At 41.7% G+C, this 5,675-nt stretch overlaps 1 pseudogene; it reads right to left on the minus strand.

Moving 5' to 3' along the window:
• Window positions 1–4,300: 4,300 nt before the first annotated feature.
• Window positions 4,301–4,470, minus strand: LOC129772365 (U4 spliceosomal RNA; annotated as a pseudogene).
• Window positions 4,471–5,675: the final 1,205 nt, after the last annotated feature.

Consider the following 5,675-nt stretch of genomic DNA (forward strand, 5'->3'; position numbering starts at 1 on the left):
TTGCCAGTTGTCAAAGCTCAACTGGTTGCATGAATAAATTAGAGCTTAACCCTTTCCTCCCCCACTGGGTGACCGATCCACGAACAGACTTCCAGTTCAAAGCGCATATCGTTAATTTGCATCGCAGTTCAAATGCACAATTGAGCTCTCAATCGGTCCGCCAGTCCTGTAACCAGCAACAGGTGCAATGGTACAGAAACATGCAAATTTACGGATATGGCTGTCGGCCCACGCACTACCGTTCAAACACATATTGTTGAATATGTTGCACAATTGGTGCGGGGCGGCGCACTGATTCCAGCTTTCCATACTCAATTGAGCCCATTGGGTAGCAATTTATGCACCCAGTCTCCGGCTATTCATAGGGAAACAGCCATTCCAGGAATGTAGATTCTACGAAATGGATGACTCCGATGTGGTTGGATAGAGACGATTAATTTCCAAGCGAAATCAATATCGAAGAATGACCGTGGAAGCAACAATTGGAGTTTTATTCGTGGAATTTCACTCCAATTTGTTCCGGTTTCGAACAGGATAAAAAATACTATAATCACCGAACAACCAATATTACATCGTAACAAATATGTACAACAGTAATCAGGACACTGGACGTAATTGTACGTAGAACACATGAACATTCGGAAATGGTTCGGCAAGGAACTATCCAAACATCGCTCAATTATTCACGATTATGTACACCATTGATAAATCAACATGGTGAACTTAGGGTTGCTTTCGGTTCGGCATAATTGGCTCGGCCACAATTGGAGCAAAAGTGTAGACCACTTTCGGAGGGGGAAAGGATCCGTCCCAATAACCTTTACGGAACATTCTGATTTATTTTTAGCCATCATGGTGCGACCTGGGTTATCTACGGTTAAACTACAACCGAAGCGCCGACTAGTCAACAGATTTGATGGTTTTTGGGAGGGGGACAAAATATGCATACATCATTGTGAATAATTGAATTGATGACAGCGCTCACACGATAGCATTTGTGCGGTGCGGCTAGGGAATTGATTTCTTTGTCATTACGGTTTACGGTTGCCAAACGGTTTGCCCGTGACAGTGTTGATTTTCTCTCATGAGTTAGAATTTGGTTTGGTAAACATTACCCCTAGACTTGATATATACACATAATGCAAAATTGGTGAAGGTAGGGCAGACCATTGCTCTGTTGGACTGACAACAAAGTTTCCATAATATATCAAAATATCTAAAATTCATCGACATCGGCATCCGAAACGATGTTTGTTTGTCATTAGTCGAAAGGGTAGTAAAAAGATGAAATACAGTGAGGTTTCGCTCAAACGCATGATCATGTTAGGTTGGGGAGAAAGAAATCCATTATTTTGATGGCTGGTAGTGATCGATATCTACGGTCAACAGAAGAGGTGTTATGTTCAATCAGGACAACGCAAGGCCACACACGTTTGTTGTGACTTACTAGAAATTCCGGGAGCTTAACTAGGAAGTTTTAATAGATCCACCATATAGTCTGCACCCGATACTGAGCGATAATCACCTTTTTCTCGAATTCTAAACGTCCTGAGTGATAAGAAATTGGCATCAAGAGAAGATTGTGATTACTAGAGTTTTCCGCCAATAAGGACCAATACTTACTTATGAGCAAGCAAACCATTTCTCATGACAATTGTCATGTGAAAATGCGAAAACAGAACAGAAACTGAGAGAGGTTGGCTTCGACATCATGCCTCATACCGTATGCTTCTATTCTGTTTTCGCATTCACGCATGACAATTGTCATGACGAATGGTTTGCTTGCTTATGAGACTACTTTCAAAATGGCAATAAATTATACAACAAAACGATGCATATTTGACCCATATCGAATAATCCGAATCATCCTGAATAAAATTTTGAATTGACGCAAAAATGATGGATTTCTTTTCACCAAGCTAACATAAACACTTACGACCACTTTGTGCTACTGTCAAAATAAATGCTCTCTCTGATAATTCAACTGGCTTCGAAAAGAGAAGCATAAAGGCTGATTTAGACGATGCCAGTCAGCGCTCTAGTTGAGGTATCCAGTGAACAGAGAACAGACACTCTGTCCAAGTTACTTGTACCAGTATCGAACAAGTAATTGGCCTCTAACTTGAACAGAGTGTCTGTTCTCTATTCACTGGATACTTCAACTGGAGCGCTGACTGGCATCGTCTAAATCAGCCTTAACTTTCTCATGTTCGAGATTAGCGTGGTGTCATCCCTAGTGGAAAAACTATGGATGGGTTATACCTATGATATAACCGCAAGGCTGACGTAGGACTGCCGTTGGCTTAGTAATCATTTGTATTTTGACGTAGGACTACGTCTAACCGGAAGATATAGGGGGTGAAATGGAAATCTAAACACTGAACAAGTAGGAAATAATGCAAGATTTGGAACGCTTATAACTCGAGCATTTCTCAATATATCGCAAAGGTTTTTGCATCAATTGATAGGAAATATATCTACGCATCTATCATAACGAATAACATTTAATTTTTCTTGAGATAAATAATTGAATAATTGTGAAATATCAAGCATTGTCAAAATGCACTATGTGCCCATTTTTAATTGGTCCATTTTGTGCTCCTCAAATCGTACCGACCAAAACGGGCAACCAGAGCAGCAGCGAAATAGAATGAAGCACGATTGGAAAGGAAAAAGAAAAAAATGAACGAAACGTTGGTCGCAGTCTCACACATGCGTAATTCTCGAGCCAGCCAGTCAGCTTAAAAATCCCCGCTCCGCTGCCGTAACGATTCATTCTTTGTGTGGACACCGACTGGACAACATCGTTGCTGGACGAGCCGGACGGCGAGGAATCGAGTGCCTTTCTCAAGGCAAGAGAGCGGAGGTGGTAGCGCTGGAGTAGAGTAATAGAGTAGAGTAGAGTTCTCAAAGGGCCTTTCTCAAGGCTAGAGACGAATGAACTGCAAAAGTTTAAAGTCTCTATAATACAATACCTTCCTTCCTTCCGTAACGATTATTCTCATCCGAACCGTATACCACATCGTTTCGCATCACATCACATCAACAAACCAACCCAAGCAGCCATGTCTGGACATGGTAAAGGAGGAAAAGTGAAGGGAAAGGCAAAATCTCGCTCGAACCGTGTTGATCTGGAGTTCCCCGCAAGGGTAGCTAGGCCGAGCGCGTTAGTACCAGTGCACCAGTCCACCTAGCCGGCGTTATATAGTTTCGGCCGCCGAAGTGATCGAGTTAGCTGGCAAAGCTGCTCGCGACGATAAGAAAACCCGCATTCGGAACAGAACACATTCGGTTCGGTGGACATCAAGACAACAGGCAGTTGTCTTGATGTCCACCGATGGATGGGAAGAAATTTTCCAACTGTGAAAGCTGTGGCGAGTGGCAACAAATCGCTAAACAGGAAGGTTTAGCCGAACAAGATGGGGATATCGAGTGGTAACAAAACAATAAACTCTTTAGATTGAAGATAATTTTGCGATCCTGAAAAGGACCCTTTTTAGCCTGCATGTGACTCCAACGAGCGAACAAATCGTAATGAATGTATTTTTTTTGCCATCGCTCCCTTTTAACGCTCATTCGTTCGTCTCGTTGGACTCGCCCCTCTGGCTGAGTCTGCCGATTTGTCTCTATCCTGTGAGTTTGTACCGCTAGAGTATAAAACACGCGGACCCCAAAAAAATATCTTATTTTCTTTCAAACCATAAACCCGTGTGGTTGTACGGCATCGTGGACGTAACAAAGGAGGACAAGGTAAGGGAAAGTTAAAGTCTCACTCGAACCGTGCAGGTCTCCAGTTCCCTGTTGGTCGCATTCACTGATTACTCCGCAAGGGTAACTAGGCCGAATGGATTGGTGCCGGAGCACCAGTATACCTAACAGCGATTATAGAGTTTCGGCCGTCGGAGTGCTCGAGTTGGCTTGCAAAGCTGTTCACGACAATCAGAAAACCCGCATCAAGTGCAGAGCAGCATCGGTTCGGCGCTCATCAAGGCAACAATTAGTTTCAGTGAGTGGCAAAGTGTTTCTCCGGCACGTCGCATTAAATGTAATTTACTGAACAACATGTCACAAGCTGGATGGGAAGAAATTTTCCAACTGTGAAAGCTGTGGCGAGTGGCAAACGCAATAGCAAAACAGGAAGGTTTAACCGAACAAGATGGGAATAACGAGTGATAACAAAAACACAACACCGAAGGTTCTTTTCAGAACCATCAACATATTCATAAAGAGTAAACAGTAAACTAATCCATTTTTCAGATAGATAGGTAGGTATTCACGTAGGAGAAGAAAATAAAACAATATATTTAAATATATATTTAACAAAAACTGTCCCCTTTGTATAGTCCTACGTCACTCCGGTTAGGTCCCCGACATTACCCACCGTCTTTTTATTAACGTTTTTTTTTCAATTAACAATTATCACACCTCGGATGTTCCTCATTGGGTACGATATCGCTGCTGCGCAGAGCTATTTTTGTATGTATTGATTAAATTATTGATTAAACTAGTAAATGAATGAAAAACATTACGAATTCAATAGCAAACAAATCCCAATTTAGGTCAATTCATGCATTATGGTAGTGCTTATCGCAGCAAATAGTTATCAACATTTTGCCTAAACATCAAACGGTATGTGTAGAAGTTGTACCCGCTTTTGTAGACCGTGTTAGCGAAACGAATTTCGGAGTGTAAAAATGCATAGGAGTATAAAAGTACTGACAACATCTGCAATGCCGATTTTCCCAACTTATTGGTTTCAGAATCTGTGTTGGGAAAACACATTTCGGTTTGCAAAAATGCAAGCAAGTACAAAAGTACTTGCAGCTTGCATCTCATTTGCAATGCCAATTTCCCACGCTTCATGGTTTTGAAATCCGTGTTAGGGATACATTTCGATTTGCAAAAGCGCAAACGAGTGCAAAAGTACCCGCTGATTGCATCTTATTTGCAATGCCAGTTTCCCCAAGCTTCATGGTTTTGAAGTCTGTGTTAGGGAAACAATCCGATTTGCAAAAGCGCAAACGAGTACAAAAGTATTCGTTGATTGCATCTAATTTGCAATGTCAGTTTCCCCAGGCTTCATGGTTTTGAAGTCTGTGTTAGGGAAACATCCATCCATTCCAGCGATCGTGCCTCTATCGTTGCGCAATCATAACTGAGTGGGTTTCCGAGCGACACTCGCTTATATACCGATTGGTGTGAGTTCAATAGCCTGTTTTGAAAACAATTTTAAGGCTATTGAAATAAGTTTTTGGATAAAAAAAATAACAAGCATAGAACGCGTAGACAATTTATCTTTCGAATGAAGTGTATATCATACCATTTCGTTCAGTTGTTTTGGAGCTATTAACGCTCAAAATCTCGTTCTCCGGCGTAACGCTTTCGTTTTCAAAACTTTGAACTTACACCCCTGTATAGAAATGAAAGACGTAATCCTACGTCAAAAGTTTTGCTAATGGCAAGCAAAACCAAATCATATACAAAATTCCAGAACGACACTTAATTTCTTGATGAGCCAACGATGGCCTAGCTTCATGGTGACTTGGCGTCAGTTCGATGCAATGATTTGCGATGCCAAGGACATCAGCGAGTGAGAAATTTGGTCGCATCCACAGCTCAAGATGGAACGAAGACATGTGATGACGCAAAACAAAGCAGAACGAGCGATGTTCGTT

This window comes from Toxorhynchites rutilus, chromosome 2 (genome assembly GCF_029784135.1).
Source record: "Toxorhynchites rutilus septentrionalis strain SRP chromosome 2, ASM2978413v1, whole genome shotgun sequence".
Taxonomy (NCBI): Eukaryota; Metazoa; Arthropoda; class Insecta; order Diptera; family Culicidae; genus Toxorhynchites; species Toxorhynchites rutilus.